A 23761-nucleotide genomic window follows, 5' to 3' on the forward strand; every position below is an offset into this window, starting at 1 on the left:
AAATATAGAGAAACAAGGAAGCTCAGTTTCTTCAAGGGATGCAGACTACATTTCACATACAATGCGCGGCATAATTTTCTCTGTTGCAAGCAAATTCATGGAAAACCTACACTCTATCAAAAGGCCATGTGAAAGCAGGCATGATTCCCTTTCTCTTAGTTTTAAGTGCGGCACTAGAATAAACTTGGCCAAAGTCAAGCAAATTACAATTTATTTGTCACTCTGAACTTCTAAATTTGTCTGTTTACATGTAATCCAGCCTAAAATTAGGAGAAAATTTAAAAGGCAAATCTCGACACTATGGCTTACGTCATCCTCTGGTGATAGTCTTGGATACAATGCTTTTCTACCATCTTCTGGCTGTTCCTAAGCTTTATTGGGGTCTGAAGTCAAACATGTCAGGGGCAAGATGCTGGCAGGGACTTGATGCAGTCCTGGGGCCTGCCTGCAGACTACGCTCACATTCCTGCTGCACACTCCTGTTGCGATGAAAGCGCCCTTTAAGGAGAGCAAGGAATCCTGTGGAATGGAAAGGGTAGACGGACAGGATGTAGTTCCCTGCTCCTCCTCCCCATCCTAAGGAAAAAAGCCTGTAATGATACATACCAGGAAAGGACACATAACCATAAGCCAGTGGCTGGGTCTGTGCTCTGTGCTGGTAGGGAACGGCCCCCTTGCTTCTCAACTCTTATTTGTAGGAAAACAAGTCCACACAGTTTATACCTGCTTTCTGAAGAGCATGAAGGTTGGGGCATTGTTGAAATCCTGCTGCCTTATAACTAACAATTCTCTCCTGCTTCTTGAGACAAAATGGAATTGGAGGCTTCTGGCAGGTCGTCACTAGGGAAAAGATCTCAGATTTGGCCAAAGTGGCTCCCCAAAGCTGATGGGGCTGCATCAGGAAAGAGGCCCCTGGTCCTGTGCTGTGAAGTTAGAGCTGAGGTGCGTGGGATGAGGGAAGGGAATGTGTCAACCCCCAGATGCATCTGTAGACTGTGACCTGTACAGGTGGGGTGGATAACTAGAGCTGGCCTTTCCTGGGAGATCTCCACCAGGTCCCAAAGCTCCTGCCCTCCTTTTCTGTGGCAGAAGAGAAATCTCCATCGCAGGAAACATTATTTTATTTTAAAGTGTACAAACCACCCCCATTTCTCTAAAAGACCTGAAGAGAAAGTCACGAGGGTAGCATCCTCCTGAACACCCCCACAAGCTTACGCAGGATGCTGGGGGGGGGGGAGATGCTAAAAAGCAGTGGAGGGAGAAACAGGAGGGTGAGAAATAGACCTTTGCAAGAGAGACAGAGCAAACAAATAGGACTGCAGTCTCTTCCCTCATCCCTTCTCTCCCTCCCCTGGCTCCACAGTAAGCCACCAGAGCCTCCTAGAAGCCTCCGCATTTCTGCCCTTAAACGGCTCCTTTTCCAAGAAAGAACAAGGTCTGTTTCCCTGACGTGGGGCCTCAGATGCTCTGTTATTGCAACTTAATTTTGTCGTTGCTTCTTTTCAAAGATTACTTGGAATGAATTGTTTCTTTTGTTTACTATCCAACAAACGACTTCTGCTAATCTTATATTTTATCTCCCTAACATATGGAAAAGCTGTTTATTCTAGCCAATCACAATAAAGTGAAGAAAACCCCATTTTATGGAAAGGTATATATCACTAGTCTGTTGATCATTAAAGATATGATTACCAGTGAAAACCCTCTGAAGGTGGCACATTTATGCTTCCAGGAACAGATGGGGACACGCATTTTCCTTGCAAATACTTTTGAAATTGCTCTACTGGTAGCAGTATAAAAATGATATACAGATGCCAGGGCCGGCATGGCTAGGACGAGTGCACCAGATTTACACAGTAAAGCCTTCACACGAAGGCTGTCAGTTTTGATTGATCTCCACTATACCTTAGGAACTTGTTGACTAGGTAGGGAAACAGTGCAAATAATTCACTGCAGCAAGTCAGATAATTCACACAGCCAATCGGTCTGCTTCACTTTCTGGCTGTGACATATGAGCCTTCCCTACAAAGATGTATCATTTTCTAGCTTGAGCAATATTCAATGTCAGAAAAGAAAAGGCATTAAAACCACACAAAAGGAGTCAGACTACTGCAGACCACAAGTTGTTTTGGTAATGGGGGCCAGATCCTGCTCTGTGATAACTCCTACCACAGTGTTCAGGCCCAATTGTCATTATCATATTGATTAAAAAAAAGTTCATCATAGTGCAATTTTAGGTTTAATGCCAACAGATCTGGAAAGAGCAAAGAATTATCCCACAAAAGCACAACATTCTTACCACAGGGACGTTTCCCTGTTCCAGTTCATTGATGGAGTTGATTAAGTTTAAATGAAGCAGACACTGGATAAAAGTAAGGGTATTGACCACTGGGCACCACGATCTGTGCTTGAAAGGACCTGATACATGCAGAAAAGCAAGATTTGCTAAATGCTCTAATCTTCAATCAAATCTTACATCAATACAGACAAAGTTTGGTAATGAGAGATTCAATGAAGCATGCAGGAGAGAGAATTAATCCTCTTGGTCTAAACTGGCTTCAACTTTGAAGCTTGCTCCGAAGGAAAGACAGTTATCTAAATGCTAAATAAGAAACTTATTGTACTTTTCATGGCATGCTAATCTTTTGTCTATTTCATCTCTATTATGTGTATGCTCCTAGATTGCAGTTGTCATGGTGATTATATCTAGCCACACTCAGGGGATGGTGGTGAGAAGCCGGGCACTGAGGTGGAAAGGACCTCCACGCAATCCACAGCACACACACACACACACACACACACACACACACAAAATAGAGAAGGGAGAAGTAGATGGACACCAGACCCTTCCCAGGCTTTTCTTCCAGGACTAAAGAGACCAGGGTCTGGAAGAGCAAGCAGGTGCCACTGTTGTGGCCAGAAGCATGTGGTAGGGAATGTTTAGGCATCTTTTCAACCTCAATCTGGTCCCCTATACAGGTTTCTAACTTGTAGTTCAGAGCCTGCCTTCCTCCCTTCCCATATTCCCCTCCCTACAGCATGTCCACCGCCTGAGAGGAGAGGACAGCTGGAGATGAGACCAGAGAAACAGGAGCTCTTCCCCTAGTGTGCTGATCACTAATGGCTGTGGGAGATTGGGTGATGGGGTGGTGGTGGAGGGATTAAGTCATTTGAGCCTGACTGTTGGTGTGTGTGTGTGTGTGTGTGTGTGTGTGTGTGTGTGTGTGTGTGTGTGTGTGTGAAATACTAGAAGAGTGGCCCACGCAACCCACAGTCCTGGCAAGAGGTAGAAGCTACAGGATCCCAGGGCCTTGGTGACCAAAGGTGACCCTGAGCCCTTTATGTGTTTTACAAAAGTTGCCAAATTAAGACAGGATTATAACTGCTGGAGTCATTGTCAGGGCTAGAAGGTTGGGAGCCTCAAATATGCCCCAGCAGTATTGATGAAAAGCTTAAAAAGTAATAAAAAGGAGAAAAGAGCTAGGAAAGTAACATGTATAACTCTTATTAAAGAGGAACGCCACGGAGAGGTTGTGAACTTGGATCACTGTTTGAACTTTAATTTGTTCATTAACAGGATTTGCCCCTCACTGCGAATGTTATTACTTCCCTTTGCCACTCAGCAACAACTCTGGGTATAATGAAAGAGTCTGGCAAAAAGTTAAACGCCTGGTAATTAATTCATTTAATTGAAAGGGGGGCAGGGAGAGAAAAAGGTCCCCCTCCGAAGCAGAATGCAAAGGCTGTAAGAAAGAGCAAGACTGCAATCTGCATGGAGGCCTTCTCCAAGGCCAGCTGTCCACAATAGAAATGAGGCTGGCTTCTGATGAAGCCCCTTCAGCCAAATTAATGCCACAAGCCCCTGAAGACCCTCTTCCCAATGCTGTCTGTCTCTGCCCAAGGTTCTATCCAGGGACTATTCTGGATGATCTGTTATGGGGGCATGGATGTCAGAAATCCAAAATCAATATATCCTCATAAAATCTTCCATTAAAAAGTAGGGAGTCTTTTGCTGTCTCCCCCTTCCTCCCTTGGGTCAGGGCTCTCACAGCTTTGTGTCTCCAGATGAGTGAGGGGCAGGAAGAGCTGGACACACCTCCTGCTTGCTCTTCCTCTGCCCCACCCCAGCAGGTGACTTCACCAAACTCAGAAGATGGGGTCTCAAGCCCACCCCCTTGCCCTTGCCCAGCAGCAACAGGACTAAGCCAGCTTGGTTTGCCTCTGACCTCAAAGTCTCTATTTCCTTGTCACTTACCTCCTTCCAGTGTTTGTCAACCTCTGCACAGAATGCCCTTCACACACATTCCCAAGGCACCATTCAGGTACCTCAGAGCCTGAGGCCAAGGTACCAGCACGCTGCTGCCCTTGCAGCTAAATGAGAGGCCGGCAAAGGCCAGGTAATCAGCAGAAGGTCAGGCCATTCTTTCCTATTAACCGCAGTTAGGATTTCCTAATACTTTAAAAACTGAAGTCTGTATAATCAGCGCAATTTTCTTTAGAAATATAATTATCTGCCTTGTCTTCTCACTACAGAACTAGTATGGACACAAAACAAAACAGTAAGGAGAGAGCAAGACACAATAAAAATGAATTACATTAGAACCCCTATTTCCTGGGTGTGTGTTTTTAATTAAATCATTTCTTAACTCCTGAGAGAGAATGGGATTTTTATCACCCAATTAAATTAACACGAAATAAATTCATCAAAGATGCCAAGTTGGGTCCTTCCCCATTTATCCTGATGTATCTTTTATAGCAACACTAACCTTCAACTCCCGACTACTACAGCTGACTTCTCTGTCTTCTCAGAAGCTAAGGTGCTCAGACTCAGTCTGAACGCAGAAGGGCTTTTTAAAGGGTTGTTTTAAAAGCTGAAAGTTTATCTGGAATCAGAAACTTTTACCTGCTATAGTGAGTGCCTAGATACCAAGGAAGCTCAACTTTCCACGTCACAAAGCTACCCTACTGTCCCTTACAACACATTGTGGGCCTCTGCAGCACAGCAGTTTACAGTGTGGAAACCCCGACACTACCCTTCTAGGCACTGACCACACACATCCGGGATGAACCCCTTCCTTTCCCTGACACTCTTCTGAATGCCGAGACAAACATCCCAAACTTCCTTTACTTGAAATCACTGATGGTTCTAACGGGCTATTCACAGCTCTGGATCTGTAAGTCGGCCTCAAGCCCGCTCCCATCCCTTACGATCTTCCACTACGTTCCTAGAGGAGGCAATGCAGCTTTTTAAAGAGAGCAGCTCTCCTTGTCCCTTGGAAGCATCACAGACATTAGTTTACTGAAGGTACCAGGCACCGTGTTACTATTCCCAAACACTCTCTCCTCTAACCCCTTCAGTTTAATGGGGTGAGCACAACTACAGCCACTTTAAGGTTTTAGGAACGGAGCTCAGGGAGTCAAGGTCTCAGCACAGGAGTCTGGATGACGAATCTGGTTTAAGAGCTCGTGCTTTCCACTCTGGCATGCTCTCCCACTTCTGCTGTACTTTGTTCTGACCATCCCTTCTGGTCGCAATCTACAGTATCTTCTCACTCCCACCCTACAAAGCCGAGCTCCACCCACCCACAAACTCAGACACAGTCCCAGATCTGTCTTGACACCTGGGGCTATCACTCTGCTCTCCGGCCAAGTGCCGACTTCTTCAATATCTACAAGAAATCGTTTGGCACCACAACGTTCTGCCCGAATTGTCGATTTTTCTTTTAAATAGATTCCTCCAACCACAGCGTAAGTTTCCTGAAGAGGAGACTTTGATATTTGTGAGATAGCTCTCCTACTCGCTAAAGCTTATTACAGTTCTTTTGCCAATCATTCACTTAAAAGTACATACTGCCATTATTACCATTTTGTAGACAAAGTGAGGCTCAAAGAGATTAAGAAAATCACCAAAGGGCTGGAGAGATGGCTCAGTGGTTTAGAGTACTGACTGCTCTTCCAAAGGACCTGGGTTCAATTCCCAGCACCTGCATGGCAGCTCATCATCATTTACAACTCCAGTTCCAGGGGAACTGACACCTTCTTCTGGCCTCCATGGGCAGCAGGCCACATGTGGTGCACAGACACACATAGCAAGCAAAACAACCATACAAACAAAACAAAACAAAATGATAATTAAAACGAAAAGAAAAAGAGAAGAAATCCACTGAGGCCATTCAGCTGGAGTGTAGAAAATTTAACATTCAAACACAGAGCATCTGAATGCTCCCTTTCTGCAGTTACTACACTGTACTGGCTCAGACGTACCATACAGTGTGAACTAATGACATGCTACTGTTTGAACTCTGAGAACGGGTGCTGCCTTTATTCTGCGGTAGGTTAGATCCTGAAGCTCATATCAGGAGGGTGAGTATAGATTAGGACATTCCATTCTCCCTGCTTTTCTAGGAACCCAGCTCCATGTTGGAACCACAGATCCTCCTAGATCCTCCTAGATCTGTACTGCTATTTCTATGAAACAGGGGGAAGCAACTCTTCACACTGCATCTTTGGTGTCTTCTCAGTACCCAGAGGAAAATCAGAGAAAATGAGAACAAAAGGTAAACATATTGTGGGGGGTTGGTTTTGTTACAATTTGTTTTTAAGACAAGGTCTCACGGAGTCCATGCTTGACTTTAACTTGGTAGGTAGCTGCTGTGGAATATTTGTTTACATTGTGTGAAGACATGTCACTGTGACTGGTTTAATAAAAAGCTGAATGGCCAATAGCTAGGCAGGCTTCCAGGGAGAGAGGAAGAGGAGGAGGAATCTAGGCTCACAGATTACACCAGGAAGGCGCAGTGAGACTCTGAAGAAGTTGGACATACAGTACAGAGCAGAGGTAAGAGAGCCATATGGCAGAACGTAGATTAATAGACACAGGTTAATTAGAGTTATAAGAGCAAGTTGGTGACAAGCCTAAGCTAAACGACAAACTTTCATCATTAATAGTCTCCGGGTCATTATTTGAAGGCTGGCGGTCCAAAGGTAGTCTGACAAGAAAGCTTGCTACATGTAGCCAAGGCTGGCCTTGAACTCATGATCCTCTGTTCTAGATGCTGGAATTACAAGCATGTGCTAACATCTTGTTAGTCTGTTTGTAAATGAAACTCTTATCTCTGTAGCACGAACAGGTTGTTGTGGGAAGAATGATGATAAATGTTCACAGGTAGTCACCTGAGGCAATGTGTGGCACTCAGGCCAGCTTCTTGTTCTCCACATCAGGGTGTGGCAGTGGGGTTTGAAAGAGGTGTTGAGGAAAATAAAAGAACAAGATCGAGACGTTCGGACGGGACAGCCCTCTAAAGGAGACTGTCCCTGCGGCACCGCTGCTGCAGGTCTGGACTGAAGGTATTAAGGAAGCTTTGGTTTCCTTATGTGTAGCAGGTCTTTAGAAAATGTACAAAACGCAAACAAACAGCACTCTCTCCATATGGCAAGGTACTTGTGAATCCGAGAAAGGAAGCATACTGACTATCCTGTATTAGCACTTGTCTCTAGAGTCCTTGATAAAATTAGTCTATTCTCCCAAGTTCCTAAGGATGTTCCATCTTCATTCATATTTTGTTTGAAAGACCTGGGTAATTTGAGTCAACAAGCCTTACCTCGACTTACAAAGACTGTTTCAGCACACAAAATTCTGCACATCCATAGCACTTAATAAATAAAAAGTAGTTCTGTTCACTTCCTCTCACAGGAGGAATAGACAATGAATATTACTACTATTCACATTTTGTCTTTCAGGATAATCAAAATATGCCTCTAGTATTAGAACTGGGACATGGTACGCCCAGTCTCCACTGCTGAACCAGGGCTTTCTTTCACCTGGGATTTTGCAGTTCTTAGGCTCACTTATTCTATATTTATGGTCTACATGTCGATCTTGTAAACTTAAAGCCAGTAACTTCTCTATGTGAAAGAGACGGATTTCAAGCTCTGCCTACCAAGTTTACTTATTACCTTACCACTCACCTTACCTATGAAGCTATAGAATGTACAAGATTTAATATTTAAAAGCATCTGGTTGACTCTTAAATCTAGAAGAAAAAGCAGACATCATTCTCAGGGTATCTGAAAAGGAAAGCCAAGATCTCACACCTCCCGTATAGGGTTGGGGACCAGTTCTTCCCCTTCACTGCTAATGAAGGCTCTAATGGGCAAACAGCACACGGACATTCCACAGAAAGAAAATACAGAATTGCCTCTGTGTACCTTATTCACTGGCCTATCAGGTACACAATCCTGCTACATGGACTGGGGTGGTCCATTCCCATATCAAAGTTTACCATAGCAGACATGAATAAAAGTTCCGAATTTTACATGTAGCTGAACTAAGGACATTAGTTTTGCCTAATTCAAATTTGGTGAATCTTCAGCTCCATCTGACTTTGGGCACTTCCTCATCCTTCTTTCTCTGTGGCTGGTCTTCCCAGGTGTAAGAGCGACAACATCTGCAACACTTTGTTTAAGCAGAAAAGTCCCCTCATCTGGTCCAGTGGCCTCCACCTCCCCTGATCACTGGGTGTGGTGGTTTGGGTAAGAATGGTCCCCACAGTCTCATATGTGTGAATACCTGGTCCCCAGTTAGTGGAACTGTTTGGGATGGATTAGGAGGTGTGGCCTAGTTGGAGGAGGTGTGTCATTGAGGATGGGCTCTGAGGTTTCAAAAGTCCATACCAGGCCCAGTCGTCCCTCCCACCCCCCACCTCTATCTTGGCCTGCAACTTTCTCATCAGATGTAACTCTCAGCTACTGCTCCAGAACTAAGCTACCTGCCTGCCTGCCATGCTCATCACCAAGATGATCATGAACTAAACTTCCAAAACCGTAGGAGAGCCCTGACTTTAATGTTTCCTTTTGTAAGTTGCCTTGGTCATGGTCACCACAACAAAAGAACAGTGACTAAGTCACTGTATTGGTACTATTCATTCATAAGCTCATAGCCCTCTCTATAATACTGAAAGTACAAGGCCTGGACTCTTGTAAAAATTCTTACTCAGCTAATTATATTTTTTCTTCTAACTATATTATTATGCTTTTCTTGATTTTCCAGTCTTAGTTGGAGTTGAACATGAATTATTTATACAACTTCTAAATTTTTTTCTGGGGTTTGGGAAAGCAATTCTAAGTCCTTCCTTCAAAAGAATTAAACTACTTCAAAGCTCTTACATCCACCTCTTCTCTTCCTCTGCTATCCTCCACCCCTTCTACCACATTCTGGCCTGGAATATCCTAAGGGTTTAGTTCAATAGATTAGGAGTCTCATGCTTCTGGGGTTTTTGTAGTAGGTAGGATGTGATTATTTACAACAATATATAGTTATTACTACATATGTACTTTATGCTTTTTATTCATAACAAACTTAAAAATTGCAAATGATTTAACTCACAGTTTAGATCTACTTATAGTCTAAGGATGACTGAGGAATTTTTTACTCTTGTTCTTTTATAGTTCAAGGAACGTAGAACACCAATTAGGTGTAACGTGCAACCCTATTTTAGCCATTAGATCATGATTAAAAAAAAGTCAACCACATATTATAGTTTTAAAAATCATGCCAGAATTACAAACTCTCATAAAAATCCAAAATCAACCAACCAAAGTCTTTTTCACTTATTTTATTTTCTATTTTTTTAGACAGGCTCTCATTTTGTATCCAAGAGCTCACTATATAGACCAGGCTAGACCCAAACTCACATAGATCCACTGTTCTGCCTCTAAAGTACTAGGGTTATAGGTGTGTGTCAACTACATCTGGCCCAACCAAAATCTTCATAATATAGCTTTCTGAAGTAATCTGTCTCCAAAGTATATACCAACGTACTGCTACACATGTACATGACTCTTAAATGAATAATTCATTGACAGTTAAAGACAATTTATAATTCCAAATGAGTACTTCTCTTCAAACTGTCCCTTGGTAACTACTCTTATTCCAATGATGATGCCATTCTTCAAACGATATTGGTAAACTAACTGTAGAACTAATTTAAAAACCACCCAAGAAAGCAATCCACTTGTCTTTCAGTTTGTTTTGAACTCAAACAACACTACTCTGGTTTGGTCATACACTGTCTCCTTCAGGCACTAAAGGAAGAAACGACTTTTCCAAGTCTTTTAAAACAAGATGTGTTTATGGGTGCCAAAAACAGCACCTAATGAGAGCTGCAAGAGATGTTCAGTGACAGAAGCATCGTTTTAACATGACAGGCTTCTAAGGTAGTTAGGTGAATAAGAACACACCAAACTATGTGTGTAGGTTCTGGTATAGTTGTTAAAATACAGACAGTTTACAGTCATATCTTAGTTGCAGATTTTCAGCACTACAGCACAGTATTAGGAATAAAATTATTACTAACTTCTTTCATTATTGAACTTAACAAAATTTTACATTAAGTGCATCTTTCAGATTTCACACAAAATGTTTTGATATTCAAGGATGAAGTTTCTGTTTAGAATGATTTCAAGCATTATCCAAGAAAAACTATAACTACAAATCACTGGAGTTAATATACTGAATGTGTTCCCTATTTCTGTGAAAACAGTTAACTTTAACCATGTGCGCATGACTACTTAGGGTGTGTTTTGTTTGAGTGACTTCGTTGAATGCAATTCTTATTTGGACTTGGGGCTAAAAAAACAAAGATAAGTGGCTTCAATTTAACTAAAAATTTAGAGCTTTCATTTATATATAGCTAAGTAATCCACCACACCATATAAGGAACAACTTTTAGGAAAACTGAATTCTAAAATAGCTAAAGGAATATTATAAGCCCTTAAGCCATGCAAGTCTTTTAAACTTTGTCTACAAAGTTTGAGGAAGCAAAAGTTGTGGTACTGTGACGACAAAAGTTAGAGAAAGTTTTCTGATTCTCAATATGCTTTATTCCCTTGGTATAAATAAAAGATCACAGTCTTATCTCTTTAATAATAATATTCCTTGTCTTTTGTAACCAGGAAATAATGTTACATTTTAACAATTATTAAGTGCTGATAGTGATCCTGCTCACTGGCAAAGTTGAGTAGAGTGCCTGTGACAATAAGTAATGACACTTAAGAATAGCACAGATGGAGGAAAAGGAAAATAAACGTATCGTGGTCAGTGTACATGGAGTTAACTGTAAAACTAACCCCCACAACTGGCGTTCCCCAGGATTTGGTCCATGGAAATACCACCCTGACAACCACATGTCAAGCTAAAGCATTTAAGTTTGAGTTTGACTTTTCCAGTTATTCCAGTTTTAGAAAACATTTGGTCTCCTGGACTCCCATTAACTTCCTGTGGACTATTTAAGGGTCCCATAACGCTGTATCTGCTTGCTCCTTACTTTATACAAACGGTAGAACAAGAGAAAGCCTCCTTCCTACGGGGCTGTTGTGGGTACCCACAAAATGGTAACTGTTCCTACTTCAACATTTTGAAAGATGTCAACCAAGCACAAAATATTTTTAGTGTGTGAATTAAAATGCCTCTTACTGATAGCTTCAGATGTTTCCTTAGGAGATTCTGTGTCAAGAACTGGTTCATATATTGTCGGTCTTTCCAGAACGCACTGATATCACCTTTCATAATAGCTTGGTATGATGATTGCTGTCAGAGTCACCACAGAAACGTCTTTGTCCTAGAGTGACATTCTGGGTTAGCATGACAGTATCCAACAACAGAACAACACCGAGCACCTGGTAAGAGGGCCGGCCGGTTGGGGGCCTTGCGGAGCGCCTCCTGGGCGGGGCTGGGGACCGTCGAGGGTTCGCGACCCGGAGGAGGACAGCACGGTTTCCCCAACTCCAACCCCACCCGGCAGGTCGGCCTCCGGGTCTGTCTGCTCCACCACCATCCCCATATAATGGCACACACGCGAGCTGGGGTGGCTCAGGTGGCGGCGACCCCGCGGTGGGCGAGGGCGAGGGCCGCACACCCCGGGGTGGCCGGGGTCAAGCGCCCGAGGCGCAGGGGGCCGTGGTTCGGGCCGGGCCGACCCGGGCGGCTCCCGGAGGCGGCTGAGGGCCCGGCGCTCCCGAGGCGGCGCTCGCCCCACGCGCTTTCCCGCCCGCGAGCCGGCGTCCGCGACGCCCTGCTCCCCCGATCGCGCGCGGGGCTGAGGGTAGGCGAGCCCCGCGCGCGAGCACCCGCCCCAAGCAGGGCCCCGGGGGCCACGCTCACCTCCGACGCCCGCCGCCGCCGCCGCCGCCGCCCGCAGCGGGAGACAGCGGCCGGGGAACACCGCGCCCGGCCGGCGGTGCGGGGACCTCGCCGGGCAGCCGAGCTCAGCCTGCGCCGCCTCCTCGGAAGGGAGGCCTCTACTGTCGGGCCGCGGAGCTGCAGCGGGCGCGCGCGGACCCGGCCAGCCGCGCCCCGCCCTCTCCCCGGCCCCGCCCCCGGCCCCGCCCCCTCACGGCCCAGACCCCGCCCACCAGCCGCCTCCGCGCCGCGGCCTCTCCCTCCCTGCTTCTCAGCCCGCCGGGTGTAATCGGCCCTCTTCCGGAGATGAACGCGAAGCGACGTGGAAAGCCTTCCACCAAAATGAGCTGTGATATCCTTTTGATGGCTATAATTTATTCCAAATCGTCCCTGGACTGAAACGATCAATTAGCAGCCCGAAACGCACTGTGAAGTAAATTGTCACACTCTCTATTACAGGATGGTTATCATATATTTATAAGGTGTGTTTTCTGCAATCAGAACCAACAAGGTGTTGAGCGATCAGTCACAAACGCACTTCTTCAAAAAAAAAGAGAGAGAGAGAGAGAGGGAGAGAAGCTTCGGCATTGTGTGGCAGGGGAGAAAAATCCTTATGACAGTTATCCCTCCCTCCCCTAGTGATGCTTCTCTTGGCAACTGGAAAGAGCAGCAGCAGCAGGGCTCCGCACCGACTTCTCTCAGACACACACCACCCCGGGAGCAGTGGGGCTGGAACTAGGCGAATGGTAGTCCCCAGAGGAGAGATTTCCCTACTGTGCACACACAGACCAGGCATGAGGATTATTCTTCGCGTTCCCTCCCACCCCCTAGGCTCTGTCCAAGGGACACTTGCGTTCCAACCACAAATGTCCCCTCTTCCTCAGGCCTCAGGGTACTGTGGGGATGCTGTCAGGGCGATGTAGAGTACCCACTGAGGGAAACATTGTACTCTGAATTGGAATCCACCGGAACTCCTTCTCCGTCACTCATAAACAACCATGGCAAACAGTTCTGGAAAATCATAAGAAATGCTGGGTCAGTCTGGTGGGCTGTCTGCACTGGACCAAACCATGGAGATAGCGCTGTTTTCCTTATTTCATTTTGAATTGTCAGAAGTATACATCCATGAACTCTGAATTTCCCTCAAAAAACTTTCCAGCAGTCATCCAGAACCCAACTATAATCACCTTTTGGAAGGGTTCTGGTTTGCATCCAATTAATATTCTTTTGGCTTGAAAAACTGCTCTAGGGTTGCTTAGATTTCTTATAAATCCTCGGGTTTCATTTTTCAATGTACCAACTAATGGCTGTGAGAAAACTTGAGCACCTAGAAACCTGCCCCTGTGGTAACTAGGTGATATTTGTACAGAGTTCACCACCATCGGGGGAGAGGCGGAATGCATGCCACATTCTTGGGTGTCTGTGACCTCTCATGGCAGGGCTAGCCTGGGTAGAAAGGAAACCTGGTTGGGCATTTGGATTGCAGGGGTAGCTGGTACTGGGCCACCCTCAGCATAAAGGGGGTTTCCGTATTCCTCTCTCAGGAAACAGTGTGACTAGGGACTTTGTTTTGTTTGAAAGTTGGCACAGCAAAAGGCCAGTCCCGTCACCTCTATACTGTACCTTTCATTGATTGTTACCGATTTCATTTGCATTAAACTCCTTACTAATACTTTTTGAACACTTAGCCCCTGGCAGACACTGAGCTGCTATAAGTTATTTCGTCTGATCCTATCAACAATCCTAACAGACAAGATTCCCTTTGTGGACAGTGATAAAGCAGAGGCAGAGATTAAGTCATGAATCAAGGGTCATGTACCAAGTGATGATCGCGACTCCAAAGAAGACTGTATTAGTTAGCTCTGCAGTGCTTTGACAAACACCTCAGAAAATGAGGGAGGAAGGACTTCTTTTGGTGCACGGCCTCGGAGGGTTCAGAGAGCTCACCTGCTATTGGCCTGAGACCAGGCTGGGACATCACAGGGGAATGTGCTCACCTCATGGTGGTCAGGAAGAAACCATGGGGTACTTCTCAAAGGCGTGCCTGCTGACCAGGGTCCACATCCTAACGCTCTATTCAGTTATGGGATGTACAGACCTCCACCACCCTCAGGAGCCAGTCACCTGTTATCACCACTGCAGGGCCAAGCCTTTGAGATAATGCTTTTGGGGGTATCCAAACCCTGACAGTCTTAAATGCCCATGCCCTTCACCCCAATAATATACCAGAAATTTAAAATGATAACGGTTATTGATGGGTCTTTTTTCTTGAGTTTGTGGCCTCCAACTTACGTCATCCACCTGCCTCACCCTTTCCAGTGCCAAGATTATAGGTATGTATTGCCTAGAAAAAAAAAGTAAAATTTTGATGTTTTTCCCCCAAAACTATTTTAGTGGGATAATGATAAAATGAGAAAAGCAAATTCTGGTAAAGAAAGAAAGCTGGGCATGATAGCTCCTACTTATCACCCCAGCAGTTGGGAAGGTGGGGCAGGAGGACCACCATGAGTTAGCATAGTGAGTTCCAGGTCAGCTGAGATGACCCCTTTTTTGGAGGGGGGGATGTTGAATGAATAAACAATTAGACAGCTATTTGCAAGAAAAAGCCACAGTGGAAACTCCCTAATCTGGAATAACATCTTTCTTCCCAAATCCTGGGATCTCTTTTCCTGCTGTTCACTCACACTGCTTTACAAGGTAGGTCGTGGGAGGAGGGGGGAGTAGTGGTGGGGGAGGGGAGTAATGGGGGAATGGTGGGGGGAGTAATGGGGAGAGTAACGGGGAGGAGGGGGAGGAAGAGGAGGAGAGGGGAGAGCCAATAGAACTCAAAGAACAGTATTCTTGGAAAAAGCCTTAAGTGGAAGGCAGAGGAGGCCAGAGGCCCTTGTCCCAGACACCCAGCTCTGAGAGTGAAACGTGGCTTCCTAATGAACTTTAAATTACCAACATCGCTAAACTCTCCCTTAATAGACTTGTAAAGATCTGCCTGCTACCTTCCCCCTTCATGTAGAATTTGTAATCAAGAGCCCAATTTTGTCATTTGGAAATACTAATTATCTAATCACGGCATGCCGCATAACGTACTTGTCTGCCCAATTAGCTAGGACAATTATTAAAATTCAGAGGCCTAATTATGTCTCAATTTAATGCTGGCAAACTTGCATACAGAGCAGTAATTAAAATCCTCTCTTTCCCTCTGCCTTTAGGGCACGGGATGATTAGGCCCTGTCAGGGCGTGTACTGAACCAAACCAGTGAAGCGTATTGTGCGGCGTGACCCTGCATTGTTAAGTGTGTCAACATATTAACCTGAATTCCCTTCAGCCCCCACATAATCACATTTGGTGCAGGAATAAAGGAGCTAAAACATGAAGCATTTTATTAAAAAAACATAAATTCTTTTTAATTAATGCTATGAGGGTTCTGGTGAATTCCATGCTTCCAAGTGCTGGAAGACATAAGACTGGTTCATCTAATTACTGGCAAATTTGCTCTTGTTAAAACTCCTTTTAAAAAAAAAGAAAGAAAGAAAAAGAGAAACCACATTTAATGAAAATGATTTTGGGGGTAGAACATAGTGGGGGTGGGTGGCTAGTCAGCTTTCAGTAACACAGTTGAATACCAGCTTTCCTGAGAGAACACAAGTAAACGTTGACTTCCAAATGGTGCAGCCCAGGACCGCAGGCATCGAGGGGCTGTACTTTAATGGTTGAAAGATGTTAATAAGAGTGGAAAATTAAAAATCATAATATTGAAACAAATTCAAAATATTTATCTTTGGAGCTCCTAAAGTTTGATGTCTGAAAGTCAACCAGCACGATAAGAGGAGGCCTTCACACCAAAGTCTACGATTGCTTTGGTAGACCTTCAGTGTGCTGAATCCCGGACAGCATGTCTCCTCCGCTGCTGTTAGATACTCTCCTCTATGAATTAAGGAGAAGTACAAAGCCCACTGAGATTTCTGAGCTGTCTTCTGAACTCTAGGTTTCATTCATGGTGGCTTTTTTTTTTTTAGCTCATTTATACATTAAACGAATGAAGGACAATGATCAATCTAGCCTCTAAATAGCACATTTACAAGATTTTTTTCAGTTGCTTCGAAATTTTTCATCACAAGATAGCTTCTAGAGAGATGACAGACAGACAGACACACACACACACACACACCCTGTGGTGGACTGACTGATGCCCTCATAGTCTCAGGCATTTGAACACTTGGTCCAGAGTTAATGGCACCATTTGGAAAAGTTTAGATGGTGCAGCCAGGGCAGAGAAGCGTGTCCTCGGGAGCAAGTGTTGAGATGAAAAGCCTCACGCCACTTCCGCTCACTCTCTCTGTGTCATGCCAGTTGAGAGGTGAGCTGTCAGCTTCCTGCTTCTCCCACCATGCCTGCTCCTTGCTGCCCTTCTCCCTGGACTTATGGACTCTTATCCATCTGGAGCTGCAGACCCCAATCAACCCTTCCTTCTGTAAGTTGCTTTTGATCCTGGTGTTTTATCACGGCGACAGAACTGTAATGAGTGCACACCCTTAACTAGCCAGAGTTCTCTGACTCGACCTTACTTTGCATCTCATTACAACCCTGTGACATGGCAGGCTAGGCAGGCATGCCTCCATTTGATTACATGAGGCAGTTCAGGGGATTGTCCCGGGGGTAACTCTATGTCCCGCTTCCTGATTATAGGCAAGGCAAGACCCACCTAGCCATCATACCACCCACTGCTTCAGACAGAGGGCTGTAGATTAAGATATTAGGCAGGGCTGTTTAGTTTGGTTAAATATCTCCTATTGAGACCAAAGTGTGGATGATGCTCTCTTATCCAATAAGATAGAGCCTATGCAGTATGCTAGAGGACCCTCTATCCTCAGTCAACCACCCTTTGCAAGGTGCTTAGTCAGGTTAGCTTGGTCCATTTTCTCCCTTTTACCTTTTAAAATCATTGTGTGTACCTGTGGTATATGTATACAGATTCCTGTGTGCACAGATGTGTGTGTGCATGTGGGTGCCAGATTTCAGGTGTCTTCTTCTATCACTCTCCACCCTATTTTTTGAGATGAGGTTTCATATTGAACCTGGCGTTTATGGATTCATCAAGAATAGCTTGGGGCTGGAGAGATGGCTCAGCAGTTAAGAGCACTGGCTGCTCTTGCAGAGGACCCAAGTTCAGTTCCCAGCACCCACATGACAGCTCACAACCATCTGAAACTCCAGTCCCTGGGGACTTACCACCATTTTCTGGACTCCTTAAATACTACACACATGGTATAGTTACACTCGGCCAAACACTCAGAAACATACAAAATTAAATCAGTCTTTATCAAGAAAAACAGACAGAAAGAAAAGCTGGCCAGTGAGTTCCCATGAGCCTCCTGTTTTCACCGCTCAGGCGCTAGGATTTCGGGTGTGCACCCCCACACCTGGCTTTTCACGCAGGTGCTTGGGATCAGTGCCTCCTGCTTGCATGGTAAGCACTTCCTTTAACCAATGAGCATCTCTCCAGCCGCCTCTTTTCAGTTTTTACATTCTGAAAATATGCACAGCTTCCCCGGGATCAGCAGTAGAAGGCTCCTCCCTCCCCCCTATCTTGCTCTGGATGCCATGTGGTGGTCTGTTTGGGGACAGTTCTGGCTGGTCCCCTCACCTTCTAACAGAGGTACAGACTACAGGTTAAGTCATTAAGGACACTGCTTGTCTAGAGCTGGGGCAGGCCCTCAGGTGCTTGTGCCATCAAACCAGGGGGCTCAGTCTGGCCCCGGACCTCCCAAGGAGTGTGCCCTGTGTCTTGAAAATGGCCTTGCTCTGAATCTCCTCGGATAGCAGACTGAAGTGCAAATCTGTGTTCTGACTTGTCCCTGTGCCTGTCAGCATGTTTTCCTCTTGTCAGCAGCAATTGACTGGTCAGGCTCACCCCTGTACAGCAATTGTAACAGCTCATTGACAGACCAGTGACCCAGCTGGACCTGATAATGGAAAACTATTGATTTTCGTGGGTTCCACGAATCTCAAATGAACGACCGATGTAATGTCATCAATTGTCTCAGACTCTTGATAACCCGGGGGAAAAGTTTCAGGGTTGTCTGGATTTTCTGACAATAGTGCTTCAAAATCTTGCAGAGCGTTGGGAAGCAGCAGCCCGTTTCCTGGGCGGTTGCCTTAGAATGATCCCTATTAGTCCATGAAAGCATCCACCCCAAGGCTTATAAATATATTGTCAAAAGGGGGTTAGCAGTTAAGTAGTTGAACTGGAACCTTACACATCACTTAATAGACACTTGTGGAGAGAACGAGGGAAGGCGGTGTTTGATTAGTTTGGGCAATGTTGTGAGTAGAACCCAGGGCCTCCCACTAGGTAAGCATCTTGCTGATGAGCCGCACCATTAGCCCACCTCTTTGCTACAAACCTGATACAGAAATAAAGGAAATGTTGAGAGAAACCCACACTCCCTCGCCTCTCCAGTGGTCCTGATGGATGAAATCGCGACAGAAGTACTGCTTCTGCTTGCCTTTGTTAATGTGCTTGACGTAGAAAGGACAGCTCAAAAATTGCATAGCTATGCATTTAAATGCCTTGTACGGGTGATCATTTAGTTTTGATTTTCAAAACTTCCTTCTTTCATCTTTTCAAACCTGCCAAACGGGGGCTGGAGGCTGCCTCAGCCATTAAGAGCACCTGTTGTTCTTACAGAGGACCCACGTTCAATACCCAGCATGGTGGTTCACAATCATCTCTACTCCAGTTCCAGGGAATCCCACACCCTCCTCTGACCCCTCGGGCACCAGGCATGCACATAGTGCACAGACACACATGCAAGCAAAACACTCACTCACATAAAGCAAATCAATCTTTAAAAAAAAGTAAAAATAAAAACTATCAAATACTGCTTTGTGCATTTGAAAGAGTCATTTCTTTTTAAGCCAAATTAGCAATTTTTCCCAGCAGAAAAATGGTGACAGCCCCATCTTGTATGTTGAGTTCTGATGGAGAGGATGTCCACTAATGGCCTCTGTCAAAAGGAACCTCCTTAGAAGAAAAGAAGGAAAGCTGTTGAAGCTATTGAACCTCCGTGTTGACCCAACACACCGAGTTCACAATCCACTTGTTGTGAGAACACAATCATCCTTGGTCCTGATCAAATTGAGACACCGTAAGAAGACGGTTCTAGGGGAGCTGGAGTGTGGAGACAGCAGGTTCACCTCCCTGGCTGTGTGCTCAAAGACTGTTGGAGAGAGACGTCGTAGTGGGGAGCCAGAAACACGCAGACCTCAGGGGATGAGCCCTTGCCTGCCAGGGTCTTATTCACAGGCCTTTGCTGTCTTCACACTCTCTAGTAATGGTCTGTCTGTGGCCTGTGATTAGCTTCACCCCTAAAACACTACACCTGGTCTTCCAGTGCTACCAAAGCCAACATTGTTCACTGTCTGTCACTTTGTGAAGACATACAAGGAGGCCTGAAAAGAAAGGAACAAATTTAGCGGCACTTGTGCTGCTATACACCACACAGTACTTGGTAAAAGGAGACAATTATCCGCTGCTGCGACGTAGCTTAGGACAGTAGGTCAGAGGTCGGGGCTTAGGTGATCCAGGCTCTGGGGCTCTTTGGGGCAGTGCAAAGTGTAGACAGTAGGATCCAACTGCCGGGAAGACCTTCCTTTTAAATTGTTTACTTCTATTGAGTTTGTTCTGTGGCAATTTCATACATGTACAAAATGCATTCAGGGGAACTCTTCGGATGGGTCTTTTTGCTGTTTTTTTTAGTCTTAAGGAACATTTGTCAAGGGGCTGCCCTGATTTTACTTCCAGCTCTATCTGGGGCTGTGCCCCAAGTCTATTCCTAAAGTAGTTGCTGGCTAGAGGAAAAGACTAACTCTGACCTGGTTATTAAGAGAATCTCTGCACATCCTCCAGCAATAGCCACAGCCTCCCTCCCCAGAGAACACCACATGAGAGATCAGCCACCCTGGGGGTCATGTGAACTCAGGGTAACTGTGTGAAGTGATTCATCATCTAAGAAATTCAGGACAACATATGATGAGCAAGCCTGAGCCACATTGAGAAGCACTGAGGTGCCAGGCAACTGCCTGGACTCCTGATTGGACCTTCCATCTCTTGTTATAGATGGCGAAAGCCACACCAATGACCCACAATAAAAGACCACAACTGCTGCTCATCCAAGTGCTGCCAACATTTTTGACCAAAGACTTTTAAGAGATAATGCTGGGCACAATGGCGCACAACTCTAATTTCAGCACGTGGGAGGCAGAGGCAGGTAAATCTCTGAATTTGAGGACAATTCCAGGACAGCCAAGGCTATGTAGAGAGACCCTGTCTCAAAAAAACAAAAAACAATTAACGACAAAAAGATCTTAAGAGATTGATGGTTGTTTTAAGGTTCTGAATTTTAGAACAGTTATTAGATACCAACAGGCATCAAAACATACTAAAATGAGAGTCACGACATTTTATATATAAAAGCACTGCTTATAGGTCTGACGTCTCAACCTTCCTGACACTGTGACCTTTTTTTTTTTTTTTTTTTTTTTTTTTTAATTTTTCGAGACAGGGTTTCTCTGTGTAGCTTTGCGCCTTTTCCTGGAACTCACTTGGTAGTCCAGGCTGGCCTCGAACTCACAGAGATCCGCCTGGCTCTGCCTCCCGAGTGCTGGGATTAAAGGCGTGCGCCACCACCGCCCGGCTCACTGTGACCTTTAATACAGCTCCTCATGTTGTGGTGACCCCCAACCATAAAACTATTTCCAGTGTTACTTCATAACTGTAATTTTGCTTCTGTTAATACATCATAACATAAATATCTGTGTTTTCAATGGTCTTAGGTGACCCCGTGAAAGGGTCATTTGACCCCAACCCCAAGGGGTCGTGACCCACAGGTTGAGAACTGCTGGCTTAGATTAAAAGGCAGGAAAAGTAGATCACACAAACAGCAAGCATGTGACAAGAAGAATTAGTAGATTGATGTCAGACGAAAATAAACTTTTAGACAAACACCTGAGTAAAAGAACGTCTCCATAATAATAAAAGGGGTAATTCTAAGAAAGATTTTTACAACTGTATATCAAAATTAGAGTTTCAAAATACACTATGCAATAAGTGCTAAAAACTAAAGAGAAATAGAACATTTAGATTTTAATTAGAGATTTAATAACCTCTTACAAGTTGGTCTTGCCTGAGTCATTAAGAGTATAGAAGAAATGGCTGGCACAATCAACCCATCGTTACAGGATTGACATTCACAGAACACCACACAGAATCAGCCTTGTTTTCAAGGGCACATAAAATACACACCAGGAAAGACCATATGGCAGACCATAAAATACGTCTCAATAAATTTGAATAGACTGAAATCATACAAAGTAAGCTTCTTGAGTAAAATTAGAAATCTAAGATTTTTTTAAAGGTCCCAATATTTAGAAATTAAATGGTAAATAGCTGACCCTTTGTATTAGGGTTTATGATGGGTTCAATCAACTGAGGTTTAAAGATATTTAAAGAACATTGAACATATGCAGCACATACACGGGGGGGGGGGGGGGCGGGGGGGCTGGGGCGTAGCTCAGTTGCAGAGTGCTTGCCTAGCATCCAGGAAGCCATGGGTTCTATCCTTAGCACTCCATAGACTGGGTATGGCGGCATGGCCCGTGTCTACAGCGCCAGTACCTGGAAATCCAGAGAGTTTGAGGCCAGAGACCAGAGACCCAGTTACCAGAGACCCAGTCTCAAAAAAAGGAAAGTATATGGATGTGCATACAAATACTACAGCATTCTATATTTTGAGCAAATAAATGATGTAATATGGCTTCCTTTTCTTAGGTTTATTTTTAGTTTTATTTATGTGTATGTTTGTATTATGCCACACAAGTTCAGTACCTTTAGGGGCCCTAAGAGGGCACGGGATCTCCTGCAGCTGGAGACACAGGTAGTTGTGAGTTGCCTGATATGATGCTGACTGAACTCCGGTCCCCTGGAAGAGCAGTGGGACTCTGAACTGCTGAGTCAGCTCTCCAGCCCCTATACTGTGTTTTAATAGAGTGACCTGACCGGACTGGCCAGGTAATGCACGGCAGCGATTCTCACAGGAGGTTAAGAGCGAAGACAGAAAGGAAGACCTGTGTTCTCGAGGCCTTTCCTCCCTGACTTCATTGAGACGTAATTTACACACAAAGCATATCCAGTTAACCACATATATGAGTTTCTGGATGAAGTTGTGCCCTGTTTCCACACTCAAGGTACAGAATGATCAGCCACCCGAAAACTTCCTCACATCCTTTTGCAGCCAATGAATTCCACTCCACCCCAGGCAATCACTGACATGCTTTATGTCCTTAAGTTTCTCTTTTCTGTACTCTCAAATAAGCTGGGACTAGTTTATGGGCTCGCTCTCTCTCTCTCTCTCTCTCTCTCTCTCTCTCTCTCTCTCTCTCTGTGTGTGTGTGTGTGTGTGTGTGTGTGTGTGTTCTTGTACTCAGCTTGTTGGAAATTTCCCTGTTTTCACATATATTAGCATTTTACTTGTTCCAAATACTATTCCACTGTTTGTGTGAGCCACAATTTGTTCACTTGTTACTGTTAGTGGATATCCAGGTGATTTTCAGCTTTGAATTGTGGAGAATAAACCAACTGTGCACGTGTGCACAGATATTTGTGCAGACATGTTTTGTTTCTCTCTAAGGCCTATGAATGTGACTATTATGGGATGTCATGAGCCATGGTAAGATGTTTAAATTAACCTGATGAAACGTTTTTACAAAGTTATTTAACATTCTGTGTTATTTAACATTCTCATCAGCAACGGGAGCTCAGGTCTTCCATGTCTTACTTATTTCTGCCATTCTGATGTGTGTGGTTTGGAAATCCATGCCCAGGACATTCTCTAACAAATCCATTCTCCTAATTCCTGGATATGTAGACTCACTTTGAACTTCCATCTCTGCAATCTCTCACCCACCCAGGACTGCTGTGGACATTACTTTGGTGTAGAGATGGAACAAATTCTGTCCAGACACCCATTGGTGTCTATTAGGTTGCACCTAGTTCGGGGCTATTATAAGAAATGCTATTGTGAAAATTTCATCTACAAAGTTTTATGTGAGTTTATATTTCCAGTTCTTTCTGAAGGAACTAACAAAATAGTCCCTGAAGGGAATTTTTTTATTCCCGCCGGCAATATGTGAGGTTTCCAGTTTTTCCACATCCTTGCCAGCACTTTTTATTATGTTTTAAATTTCGTTTAACGTTTTTTAATTGTGTATGTGGGCCTGTGAGCAAATCCCTCACTGCAGAAATAGAACTTGCCTACAGGGGGCCGTTTGGCGGGTGGGGTAGGGGGTCGGTTCTCTTCTTCTACCACCTGGTCCTCGGGATCAAACTCAGATGGGCAGGTCTGCAGCAAGTGCCTTTACCCCCCCGAGCCACCTCACTCTGATTTTTTAAATAGTTTTAATCCACTTTCCATCGTGGTGTATAATCTTTCTTATATATTGCTCAATTTTTGCAAGTAATTTGCTGAGATTTTCAAGTGTGCACAAGAGATATCTGTGGGTAATTCTTATAATGTCTTTAGAATGAG

General features: G+C 44.7%; 1 long non-coding RNA gene across 2 annotated transcripts in view; it reads right to left on the reverse strand.

Annotated features, from left to right (window-relative positions):
* LOC128108701 (uncharacterized) overlaps nt 1-12263 on the reverse strand; it is a 58474-nt gene extending 46211 nt beyond the window's left edge. Inside the window, exon 1 of one of the 2 annotated variants that reach the window (XR_008217592.1) lies at nt 12161-12263. This is a non-coding gene — a long non-coding RNA (uncharacterized LOC128108701). The remainder of the gene's footprint in view (nt 1-12160) is intronic. The other variant, XR_008217590.1, reaches the window with a different exon arrangement.
* Between the last annotated feature and the right edge of the window lie 11498 nt (nt 12264-23761).

Source organism: Peromyscus californicus, unplaced genomic scaffold (genome assembly GCF_007827085.1).
Source record: "Peromyscus californicus insignis strain IS unplaced genomic scaffold, ASM782708v3 Scaffold_13__1_contigs__length_99412109, whole genome shotgun sequence".
In the NCBI taxonomy this organism is placed as follows: domain Eukaryota; kingdom Metazoa; phylum Chordata; class Mammalia; order Rodentia; family Cricetidae; genus Peromyscus; species Peromyscus californicus.